This window comes from Callorhinus ursinus, unplaced genomic scaffold (assembly GCF_003265705.2).
Source record: "Callorhinus ursinus isolate GAN/ISIS: 27379988/994484 unplaced genomic scaffold, GSC_fseal_2.0 scaffold98, whole genome shotgun sequence".
NCBI classification, from domain to species: Eukaryota; Metazoa; Chordata; class Mammalia; order Carnivora; family Otariidae; genus Callorhinus; species Callorhinus ursinus.
In genome coordinates, this window is record NW_027397160.1 from 777,305 (window position 1) to 789,663 (window position 12,359).

At 55.4% G+C, this 12,359-nt stretch overlaps 1 long non-coding RNA gene across 2 annotated transcripts; it reads left to right on the forward strand.

Annotated features, from left to right (window-relative positions):
• The first annotated feature begins 1,130 nt into the window (after nt 1-1,130).
• LOC141371768 (uncharacterized) lies at nt 1,131-11,818 on the forward strand. 2 transcript variants are annotated; one of them, XR_012376988.1, is made up of 2 exons: nt 1,131-5,271; nt 6,660-11,818. It is a non-coding gene; the product is annotated as an uncharacterized lncRNA (long non-coding RNA). The 2 variants fall into 2 exon arrangements; XR_012376989.1 differs by having other exon boundaries at nt 1,131-4,612.
• The last annotated feature ends 541 nt before the right edge of the window (nt 11,819-12,359 follow it).

A 12,359-nucleotide genomic window follows, 5' to 3' on the forward strand; every position in this document is an offset into this window, starting at 1 on the left:
TTGGGAGACAAAATGGTGTATTTTGCTCCTCAAAACGGGGCCATTTCGGGCACTGTGGTGTTTGTGCCTTCCTGTCCGCCAGGCCCACTTCACGTCCCCTCCTCCACCAGACGTGGTGTGGTTTCGTTAGCACCGTGCGGGAGACTCCCCGACGGACTGGTTTTGGAAGTCCCCTAATGTGGAATGCCCTCGCCCCTTCCCCAGGGAGACCTGGGAGAGCACGAGGGTCTCCGTGGCTGCCGCAGCCCACCGCCGGTGCCTTGCATGTGCGGAGCTCCTCCCCGGGGTCCCTCCCAGGCTGGCCGTGCACCCCCAAAGTGATGGGGTGCCAGTGAGGTGGTGACAAGCCACGAAACGCCCACCCAGAAACACTTGCCTGCGTCCTCCTTTTGCCCCTGGCCGCAGGCAGCCCCAGGACTCTAGCTGCAGCTCTGAGATGCTCAGAACAGTGCGTCAGACCGCCCGCCCGCAAGGCTCCGCTCCGCCCCGAGCAAATTTCTCCAGTCACGCTTCCCCAAAAGCAGCCCACCCAGCAGAGGCTGGGGATGAGATCGTCAGTGGTGGTCCTCGACATCATTAGTGGTTAGGGGAGAGCAGGATGTGTCCCCGTGACACTCACACTGGAACGGTCACATTAGAGACTGACCATGTCCAGGGGCGAGGACGCAGAGAAGAGGGAGCTGCGCGTGACGCCGGTTGGAATGGGAACGAAGCAGCCACTTTGGAAAACACGTTGGCATTTTCCTGGGAAGTTAAGCATGCACCCGGCCTGGGACCGGCGCTGCCCCCACCCGCTCCTGGTTAAAGCGCCTTCCCACAGAAAGTCGCATTCAAGAATGTTCTCAGCACCGTTATTCATAGTAGCCCCAAACCGAAAACCACCAGACGTTCATCGACAAGTGAGTGGATACACAAATTGCAATGTGTCCGTGGCTGAAATGCTGGCCGGCAGCGGGCAAGGGTGAGGGCAGGGATGCAACCCACGGACAACGCTCGGAACAGCGTGCCGAGGGAGGGGCCCGACCCAGTGGCGTGTGCGGCGTGAGTCCATGTGGACAAGGTCCCAGGCAACGTGACATGGGAACCAGTGCTGGCCTGAGCGTGCAGGGAGGTGGAGGGACGGCCCGGCGGCCGGGGCTCTGCGGGTGGCGGCATGGTTTATTGTCTGGGCTGTGGACATATTTTCACATGCGTGTCAGAACTCAACAAGCCGTGTCCTTGAAGACATGCGGTGTATTATATGACAACAATGCCTTGGTCGAGCCAAAGGGGGACAGACAGCAAACACGTTGATGTAAAGATCCTCTATAAAATGCGCTTAGAAGAAAGTGACCGTCTTCGGCTAGCTCGACTTGGGGCTCGGGTGTCGTTCCCAGGGCTGGGGTGGCGGGCGTCCCTCAGCGGCCTGCAGGCGTCCCTGGGACTGTCACTCACCGGCCGCTGCTGCCGAAGCCTTGACCCTGCCACGTCTCTCACGCCCCACGGATTCACGACCAATGTCAGGTTGTATTTTGAAAGGTTCTTGGTTTGTTTGGTTTTTTAATTACTTTTTTAAAATTAATTTACACAGAGTAAGATGCACAAATCTTAGCAGAATCAGTTTTATGCCTGTACACGCTCATGTGACCACCCCCGGGGCAGGACTCGGGGGCCCTCCCCTGCCTCCTCCCAGGCGGCAGCCCCGCCTCCACCCCCCACGCGTAGTCTATCTGGTTGCGAGCGCCGCACGTTCGCTTGGCCTTTCCAGAACTTCCAGCTGAATGGAGTCCTACCGTTGCCCCATTGCTCTGATTTCTCCATCAACATGATCTCTGAGAACCATGCGTGGGGTAACGCACAGCACGGTCCTGCTAACTTCCACGGCGGGCTGCTCCCACCCCAGGGGGGCCGCGAGTTGTGTCCATCCTCCACGTGCTGACCGTTTCCAGTTCAGGGGTGTCATGAACGAGGTTGCTGTGCCCATCCCTGTCCCGGTCTTTTGTGGACAGAGGCACCCGTCCCTTCTGGGCACACGCTCAGAAGGAGAGTCGCTGGGCCCTGGGGTGGACGCGTGCTCAGCCTTACTAGAAACCATCAGAAGGCTTTCCAGAGTGGTCGTGCTGCTGACACTCGCACGGGCCGTGGACGAGCGTCCCTGCGGCCCTGCACCCTTGCCGACACCTGGTGCTGTTGTGCTTTTCATCACAGACATCCTGGGGGGTGTGCGGCGGCATCTCATCTCTGCCCAGCAACAATGCTGTGTGCAGTTTCACATGCTTACTGGCCACGCAGACGCCCTCTTCTGCGCAGCGTCAGCTCACGTCTTTGCCAAGTCTTGGCTGGGGTGTTTGTCCTTTTTATTGCTTTTTGTTCTCTATGTGTTCTGGGGAGAAGTCCCTTGTCCCACGGATCACAGATATTTTCACCGGACTTCAGTTTGCTTTTTCATTTTCTGGATGGTGTCTTTTGATGAGCAGAAGTATTCAATTTCAATGAAGTCTAATTTATCGATATTTTTATTTTGCAGTTTGTACTTTATCATTCTGCCCAAGAAGTCCTCACCAAAGCCAAGGTCAGAAGACATCCTTCTGTGACTTCCTCCAGAATCTCAATTTGCATGTGTGTCCCTCCCCCCATCTCGGTCTGTGACCCACTTTGAGTCGGTCTGTGTGTGCCATAACACAAAGACCACAGTCCCTCATGTCCACACAGACACTGGATGCCACAGCGCCACGGACTGAAAGTGTTTCTATCTCCCCATTCCAGTGCCCGTGTGATGCTTAATGGTCCTCCATCAGGCATGACCTCACCTGTAAGGTTTCTGCAAACGGCTTTATCAGATTGGGACCTTCCACTTCCAGTTTGCAAGTAGTTCTTTAAAAAAATCACAAACAGGCTCGACTTTATCATTTTTTTTTTCTGCACCTATTGGGTTGATCCTACGGTTTTTCTCCTCTGTTCTGTCAATCAGTTGATTGACTTTTTTTTTTTAAGATTTTATTTATTTATTTGACACACAGAGAGCGAGAGCGAGAGCAGGAACACAAGCAGGGGGAGTGGGAGAGGGAGAAGCAGGCTTCCCGCTGAGCAGGGAGCCCGATGTGGGGCTCGATCCCAGGACCCTGGGACCACGACCTGAGCCGAAGGCAGACGCTCAATGACTGAGCCACCCAGGCACCACGTTGATTGATTTTGAGTGTTCAAACAATAAGCATTCCTGGCATAGCTCCTCTCAGTCACTGAATTCAACTTGCTAGAACTGTGTTTAAGGTTTTGTGTGATGTTCACGGGGAGCACGGGCCCATGGGTTTCGGTAAGTGAGTTGGGTGTGTCTCCTAGTTTTTCAGAAGCAAGAGCAAGAGTATATTCATTTTTCCTTAAAGGAAAGCTCACCAGGGACCCCTCAGGGCCTGCACTTTTCTTTGGGAAGGTGTCTGATTACAGGCTCAATTTCTGTAAGACATAGGACATTTCAGAGTTTTATATCTGCTTGTGTCAATTTTGGGAGGTCCTGTTTTTCAAGGACCTCGTCCATTTTGCGCGGCCTGACTTTGCTAATGGTTAGGTCTAACGTGTGGGGTCTGCAGGGGCCCATGCTTCCGCTCCTGAGAGCAGTCATTGATTTGTGATAGTATCAATTTTATTGATCATTTACCAGAACCAAGTTTCAGCTTGTTGATGTTTTCTTTGTTACACGTCTGTTCTCTCACGTGATTTCTGCTCTGTCACCTCCTTCCTTCTTTCTCCTTCCGTGTAATCTGCTCTCTTTCTTAGCCCCTGGGGGCCGTCGCCCTGCTTCTCCCCAACCCTGTCTGTCCCCTGGCCTTGCTGCCTCTTCTCTCTGCAGTGGCTTGAGGTTGTGACTGTGTTGGGGACGGAGGGTGTGCAGGCTCTTGACTGGACCCCGGGGAGGAGAAGACCGGGAGCTGAGAGCAGCCTGAAGCTGGAATGACCGTGCGTGAGGGAGAGGCCATGCCCCAGAGGTGTTTGTGTCAGGAGCAGCCTAGAGATGGTGGTGCGTGCCTGTGTGCGAAGGTGAGGTGGCCACAGGCCGCTCCTCCAGGCGGCTGGGGGCAAGTCCGAAGCTGACTCAGATGAGGGAGATGCTTCAGCTCTTCCCAGAACAGACAGCGATTAGCTGAGAACATTGCACCAAGAACATCAAATTTTAAATAAGCCCAGAAGTGACTCAAATTCAGTCTGACAGAGGCTGTCTCTGAAAACATCCTAGGGCAAAAATAAGATGTAGGCCAGACGTCTTCAAAACAGCATGAAAGCCTGGGGTTTGGGTGCACAGTGTGGTTTCCACGGAGTGGAGTCATGGCTCTGCTCACGCTCCCCAAAGCTATTGTCAGAGCTGCAGAGAGAAGGCGCTTTGTTCCTCTGGGCGCCTCTTGCGATCAGGCTGAGACCGTCTTCCACTGGACGTGGGGGGGAAGGGGGAAGACCCCTTCTCGACGATGTGAGCATGCTGGTTAGGAAGCTGCGGTGCGTGAAAATAACGGAGTTTTTTTTCCCTGTATTTGCTCTTCAACCATGAGAAAGAAACTGAGCTTTGCTAACACTCACTATGCAGACTGGCGGCTCAGTGTGTCGGGGGACCCCATCCCATGAAGTCCTCACACCCACTGAGGTGAGCAGAGGGCGATGGGCACCCCGGCTGGGTCCTCTCCTTCGGTGTGGGGCAATGCACGCATCTCACCTGGGGTCTGGTCGGCGGCCTTGTGGATCGTATGGTATAGCTCTTCCTAGATTTAATTCCTGTAGTGGACGACTGCTTGGAGGATGGCAGAAGGAAGCATGGACAGACAGACGCTGGCAACTACAGAAGAAGGGGGACAAGGCACCAGTGACACAACGGGAGGGTCCTGCACACCCCAGAGACAGGGAGGAGGAAAGGGGGAAAGAGCCAAAGAAGTGTTTAAAGACATACGGCTGATGATTTCAATAAAGATTGAAGGCGGTGCCATGCAGACCTTCAGCCAGGTGAAAGATACTGAACAAGCACCAAAACACCAAGCAGGAATATTAAAAGAAAATGTCACCTAAGAAAATAAAAACGAAGATGTGAACAGCAAGGACAAAGAGAAAAAAAGGACAGTAAAAGAAGACGTTTCCACAGCCCCACAAATAAACAGCCGACAGAGTTCCTGTTGGGCAGCTTGGCGTCACTCACACGGAAGGGCCGCCATCGAAGACGGACGGGCACTGCGCCGTCCGCGAAGGGTGATGACAATGAGGAGAGACCTGCGGGCGACGCTGGAGAACTATCGATGGCATGAAGCAACACTCGTAACTTTGTGCGGGGCTGAGAACGTATCAGCATTAAACGCACAACAGCAGGTGCAGGAGCAGACGGGGTGGGGGGCACAGCCCCCGGGGCGGGAGCTCAGAGAGCGCTTGGTGACTTCAGCTTCCACCTGCTGAGGTGGTGTGTGGTCCTGCAAGGCTGACCGATACAGGAATTGCCTCCTAGACGTGGGGATGCTGCTGTCACAAAGACCCCAGTCCTTTGGCTGGCAGAGGCTGGGAAAACGAGGAGGCATTTATCACGGACGCTGGGTGCGGACAGCCTATATTATGTGCGTGCCAAACAACGGGCAGAACTGTCGCCTGGGATGGCTCGAAGGTGGAAAATGCAGCTCATGAACTTTAGTCAAACCGAGGGGTACGACCCCTTTGAAAGACTGAAGGCGATGCCATGCAGACCTTCAGCCAGGTGAAAGGACCCGGGGCATCTTAAGGTCCCACAGAAATCGGACCCTCTAAAGCACAGGGAGCCATGGGTGTGGGTTTGGGAGCAGATGCTGTCTCTCTGCTCCTTGGCTCTTTGTGTGGAGAGGATCCAGGACGTGGACCTGAGGCTACAGTCAAATGAGACCTGGGTCCTGGGGAGGTCGAGTGTGTTTTACATGTGGGGGAACAAGGACAATGTGGGGCCAGCAGATGGACTGTGTTGGATTGGAAATGTGGCCACAGAGTCCCCCTCCCCATCTCTGTGCCCTGTCACTGTGTTTCTTGGGTGTCCCTTTCAGGCCCTGGCCTTGGCTCGAGATTTACTTTGGCCAATAGGACTGTAGCTGACAGGACATATGTGCAGACCCAAAAGCATTTGCATCCTGGGCTTGCCACGTTGCTCTCCTTGAGAACCCCATCATGGCCACCATGCGGCCCTTGGATGATGAGAGGCATACGGCCCAGGGACCTGTGTCCCCTGCTGGTCAGCCTGCCCGCCCCAGAACACAAGGGAGGCGTCGCAGGTCACCCAAGCAAGTGACCTGCCGCTGGTACAGAGATCGAGAAGCCACAATAGCCCAGAGCAGCCGGGCCAAGCCCACACTCATGAGCCAGATGCACAGCCGGTGTTTTAAACTCCTAGATTTGGGGGGCTTGTTATCCAGCAACAGCTGACTGATAAAACCCTTATTTCACAGCATCCACAGAAACCAGTTCCAGGGAGACCGTGGAGCCAAAAATGAGAGACCAAAAAAGTTTCCTACCAGATAATACAGGAAACGATATTTAGGATCTCAAGATAGTATGACATTAGGATATGTATTTACAGTCTTAGGATGCACAACCGCTAACCTACGGGCAAAGACTGACACGGTGGATTGTCTTAGAATTAAGGCCTTTCGTTATCTATTTTTTTTTAAAGATTTTATTTATTTATTTGACAGAGAGAGACACAGCGAGAGCATGTGCACAAGCAGGGGGAGTGGGAGAGGGAGAAGCAGGCTTCCCGCGGAGCAAGGAGCCGGATGCGGGGCTCGATCCCAGGACCCTGGGATCATGACCTGAGCCGAAGGCAGACGCTTAACGACTGAGCCACCCAGGCGCCCAAGGGCTCTCATTATTTAGAAGACATCATTAAGAAAGAGAAGTTACAGCGTGGAGGGAGATTTCTGCAACACCCCCCCACACACCTCCCACACCCCCGGCAAGGGGTAGACAGTCCGCCGTTAGAATGGTGGGAAACCTTCCGGCTAACGGTGAACATGTCCGCCAGCCCCGTGACCTGGCCGCCCCTCAGCCTGTGCCCACGGAGAGGGCCATGTGCAAGCACATTCACAGCAGCTTTATTTGAAATATCCAAAAGCAGGGAACAACCCGACTGTCCACGGATAGTAAAGTAGATCGTAGAGGTCTGGATTGCACAGGCTGGAACAGTAAATGGTAACAGAGTCACAGCGGCAGCTTCGTGCGGTGCCCAGGACCGTCCCTGGTGTGAGCATACAACGAGCCGTTGGGACGTCCGCGCACGTGGGCGATGAGCTGCCATGTGCAGGGCAGGGGGGTCCCGGGGCTCGGGGCTGGCAGGCGACGGGAGGACGGCTTCTGGATGTTGACCAGACTGTTCCTCACGTGGCGTGGGGGCTCCACGGCACGTGGGAACGAGACCCGGAGCGGTGCGTTGGTGCATTGTGCACTTTTCTGCAGGCATGTGACACTGCAGTAAAAGTTAAAAAGTAAAAACGCACGGACAAGGGCAACACCATCGTAAGCCCCCAGTGATGCACACTCTCTGAGAATTTGTCAAGGCGATCAAGCGTCCTAGAATGTAACGGGCCTCTCCTTCCGTGACATTGCTCCCGAGAACGTCCCCAAGTGAGGAACCACATGCGTATCCTAAAGCTGCGTGAAGTGTGAATGGGAGAACATACCACAAGGCACATAACATTTCCTGCAACCGGTCAGAGATCCACCCACAGAGCCTGCACCCCAGCCAGTGAGCCTGTGCCCCGGGGCCCCCATCGCTGTGCCTGGCCCTGCCCAGAGAGGCCGGACAAACCCTCCCTGGCGGGCAGGGCTGCCTTCTCCCCACCTTGGCCCCCCGCCGCCCCTGCAGGACGGTAACTGTGCCCACCTGCCCCCCCACCCCAGGCTGCCAGAGGGGAAAGGAGGTGCTTCTCTGCTGAGATGTGCCAGCTTGTGGCTTTTCCTGCCAGAGAGCCGAGTGCGGACCTCCCACCCCTCCCGGGACCCCTGTGGTGCAGCTTTGTTTGCGTGTCAAATTGTACTTGAGGATGCAGAACATCCTAAAACACATTTCAGAAAAATAAGAAGCTTAAATCATACTTAAATGAACATTTTGAATCAAACAGTCCATTAAAACATTATTAAAGTTTTGGCACTTGGAACGAGCTTCAATTTCTGGAAATTAAAGTTCTGTGAATTGCAGAATATGCTTCGTGCAGAGGTGAGCGGACCCGGAGTCCCTGCTTTGTTGTCTGGGCTGTGTGGTCCCAGGCAGGTCACCTCCTTCCGGACGCCTACTGACTTCCTGTCTCCCAGTGGGGCCTGACCCCAGGCTGGGCTCCCCAGGGGCCCTCGCACGTTTGTGTGAGGGCTGGTGTTTCAGCGTGAGTGTCCTGGCAGACGTGTGGCTTGGGAGGGAGGTGGTGGTGCAGAAGGACCTTCCAGCAGGCCGGGCTGGGGATGCAGCTTCTCCTCCCAAAGGCCTGGCAAGGGCTCCAGGGTGCAAGGAGGCCTCGGGAAGGGCTGCTCAGAACAAGTCCCAGCTCAAACCTGAGAGCTTCGCGCCCGTATACGCTTCCTGCGGATCTGTGTGCGGATCCACGCTCCTTCGGTGCTGAGGACAGTGGGACACAGAGCCCGTCGTCGTCATGCGGGGAGTCAGCAGGGACTGGTGTGAACAGCCGGGGGTCATTTTGCCTTTGTGAAGCAGAACCAGGGACGTAAAAGGAACAGAGCGTCTCAGGATTTCGGGGCGATCCTCCCAGGGCAGGTGAGTCTGCATCCACATGGCCCCTCCTACGTCCTCTCCAGGGAGCTGGACGGGGCTGAGGTCTCGCATGCTTGCTGCCAGGTGAGCCACGGAGCCCACCACACACCTTCCTGCCTGGCAAGCTGCAGTCCAGCTCCCGTGCCCGGCTGCCAGCCCCCTGGGGCCACCGTAACAACGTCCCACAGATGTTCGTCTCTCTCCCTCACGTCTGGAGGCCAGGAGTCCATTCACGGAGCGAAAGTCAGGATGGTGGCAGGAAGGCGAGCGCCTGGAGGCCCTCCCAGCCTTGGCGCTGCCCGCCTCCGCAGCCTGTGGCCAGTCACTCTGGTCTCCACCCCTGTGGTCACGCGGCCCTACCCTGCACCTGTGTCACCTCTCCCCTGGCCTCTCTCGGACCAAGACACACGGGACTGCACTTACGGCCCATCCTGATAATCCAGGATGGTCTCTCAGAATCTTTAACTTAATCCCAGCCACAAAGCCCTTTCTCCAAATACGAGGTCTCACTGATGGTTCCAGGGATTAGGGCACGCCTGGCTTTGGTGGCCAATGTTCAGCGTACGGCAGGCAGCTCTGAGTGGAGCGACTGAGGCACAGTAAGCTTCTCCCTCAATGGGCAGGCAGATGCCGTAATTCTGGAAACTTCCTTGCAACTTCAGGGCTGCCGAGGGGCCTGACTCCAGCCAGGGTGTTTCATTTCCATGGAAACGTCTTTAACCCTGACCAGCTTCTCCCTTTACTTTCATCTCATTCCTTTTAAACATTAGGCTCAGAATGTGGGCCCCAGGGGGGTCCCTAAATATCACCTCTTTCATTGCCTTTTTCGTAGACGAGGACACCGAGCCCTGGGTGGGCTGGTGACCCTGTGCCAGCCTCCTCAGAACAGCCTCCTAACTCACTGAGTCAACAGAAACCGAGCAGGACTCTCGGCTGGGTGTTCTGGCCTGTTCCGGGCACGTGTTCCAGCATGTTCCGGATGCTGGGCACACAGTTGGGGATGGGTAGAGCACCCCCGTTTCCACTCTGCAAGGAGATGAGAAATCTGCAGATGGCGACAAGGACAGTGGAGAGGAGCCCCACCCCCACAGGCTGCGACCCAGATGGGCCCTCCCCAGGATGCCAGTGTCTCTGGCAGGCCTGGTGGGAGAGTTTCTAAGCTGGGTTGGAGGAGGGAGCAGCCCCTCCTGGCCTCTCTCCCTCCCCACCCCCTGCATCATTATTTGCCTCTGTCCACGGGCATTTCCCAAGGACCTTCTGGGCACCTTTGGGATGGCCAAGGGTGGTCACACGCTCATGGCCCTGGAGACGCACTCACACCCAGGCAGGCCACCTGCCCCTCCACCAGCCTGGCTGACTGGCTTGCTTCTGGGGGTGCCCTGCTTCACACGCTCTCCCACATAACCTGTGACGGACACCATGGGTTCCCACGCTGGCCCCGTGGCAGGTCTGGGCATGGACATCCCCTTCCCCGGGGAGAGAGGGAGACTGGGGCTCCCTGCCAGCCCAGGCCCATGTGGCACAGCCAGAGGTGGCCTGTGGGTCCCTAGCGCCCCCACTGCTGCTGACGCCTGCCCTGGACAGGGACGGGGCGAGGGGTAGGGGGTGCTTCCTGACCCCCGGCCCTGCCCTTGGGACTGACCCACACAGACTGACCCTCGCACGGGCACAAATCCTGCAGTCATGCCTGGAGGCAGGAACCATCCGGTGGGCCTCGCACGTGAGCTTTGTTACTTAACTTCTCCAGAAGCAGGTCACTTGGAGGGGGACAGCTTTTCCACAACTCGGGAAATAAATATCTTTGCTTTGTAAAACCACTCTCGGGGCAAAGTCTGTGCCGGGCAGCTTAAAGAGGAAAAATAAGCTTAAGCCAAATACTTTCGTTTCAAGTGACAGGCAGCAGGAAGCACAATGCGTTATGTTTCCAGGACCGAGAGTTTTAATCCAAAGCCCTCCCCACATGGACATTTAAACTCCCGGAAAGGATCAGTCACTTCATCCCCGTCAAAACCATCAGGAGATTTTTTTTTTTTTCTCCTTGAACATTTTAATGCTGAGTTTTGTCCCAAAGTAAGTGTCGTTTGTCATCACGAGTAGCACAATCTGGCAGGACAACGGGGCTGGGGAGGGGGGCAGCCCCCCGTCCTGGGAGGGTGTCGCAGAACATCACAGAGCTGCTGATCCCAGGGCTTATGCGGACCCGTCCGTGCTCTGGGCTGATTAGGATTTTGCCTCCCAGGGGCGCAGAGGCACAGCCACGGTGGGTGGCGTGGGGCCTGGATTGCTGTTCCTCGGGTTCCAAGTCAAATGCAGCAGAGAGCCAGCGACCACGCTGTGGCCGTGCCCCGGGCAAGGTGGACGAAGCTATGAGGAGAGGTCCTTGGCGGCAGGACCGGGGATGGAGCCCCAGGCTGTTCTGGAGACCGTCCCCAATTTCAGACTTGACCCCCTGATACGCCCTCTGCACTTCTGGGGACTGTGAGCCCATCATGGGCGGCCCCGCATCACCCACACGTGGGATTCTGGCACACTCCCCTCTGTGCCTGCTGCAGGGGTGCTGTGGGCTGTTTGCTGGGTGCACTCACACTTGCACGACCCCTCTCAAGGCTCTGGTCCAAGCGGAGTGGACACAGGTCTCCCTCCTTGTGGGCAAGCAGCAGGTTCTGGAAGAACACACAGGCAGGAGGCACTGGGGGGGTTTGGGGAGAACACCACGGGCCACATTACTACCATGCCCGCTCCTGTCCACAATCAGGCAGTGGTGAGTGCGGGTTTCTAGGTCGGACGCCGTTGAACACTGGCACGTTCCCACGGCTCAGCCTCCACAAGACAGCAGCCTTTACCACGTGTGCCAGGCACTAATGATGGCGCCCAGTGACGCGCCCCACTGGACCCCGAGAGAGGGGCCGTGTCCCTCCGTCTCCCTCCGCTCTGCAGGCAGGGGTCCACTTCCCGAGCTTCAGCAAGAGAACCAACGGACACAGCCGTGAAACTCTTGGCCAATCACACTTGGTTCTCTGCTGTTTCCAATTTTCCTCTCAGTATTTTATGTATGCTTTTAATCCTTTAAAATTAAAAAAAATTTTAATTTGATGAGTGATCTATTAAACATTTTTGATCACCCACACATCAGTAAAAAGCATCTGAGCAAATTCCCCCAAATATATGTAATCTATTAAATTAAAAATACATGATTCACTGCACTAAAATATTAAATATTAAATACACTACAAAATATATGTGAAAATGAAAAATGAGATAAAATGAAATAAACATTTCAAAATGTTCATTTATTCTTAAAAAATATTTTGCCCTCAATGTAGCATTACAAATAATTTAGGATTAATCATTTTAACAGTCTTTAGGGAGGCTGGTGGGAATGAATCCGCTCGGTCGCTTCCAGCCCCTCGGTCTGGCACACTGGAGCCCAGCGACCCAAGGCTCCATCCGCGACATGGCTCACCCACGATGTGGCTGCCACAGCAGAAGAGACCACCCCAGAAGAATATGTAACTTCCATGCGAGGAGGGCACCCTCTGCTGTGCTCCCCGGTCATGATCTTGTTCGAGTCCACCCCTAGCTGCACACAAGCTGGTGCTGAGACTCCGTCCTCCTGGGAACCGGCAGTGGTCCT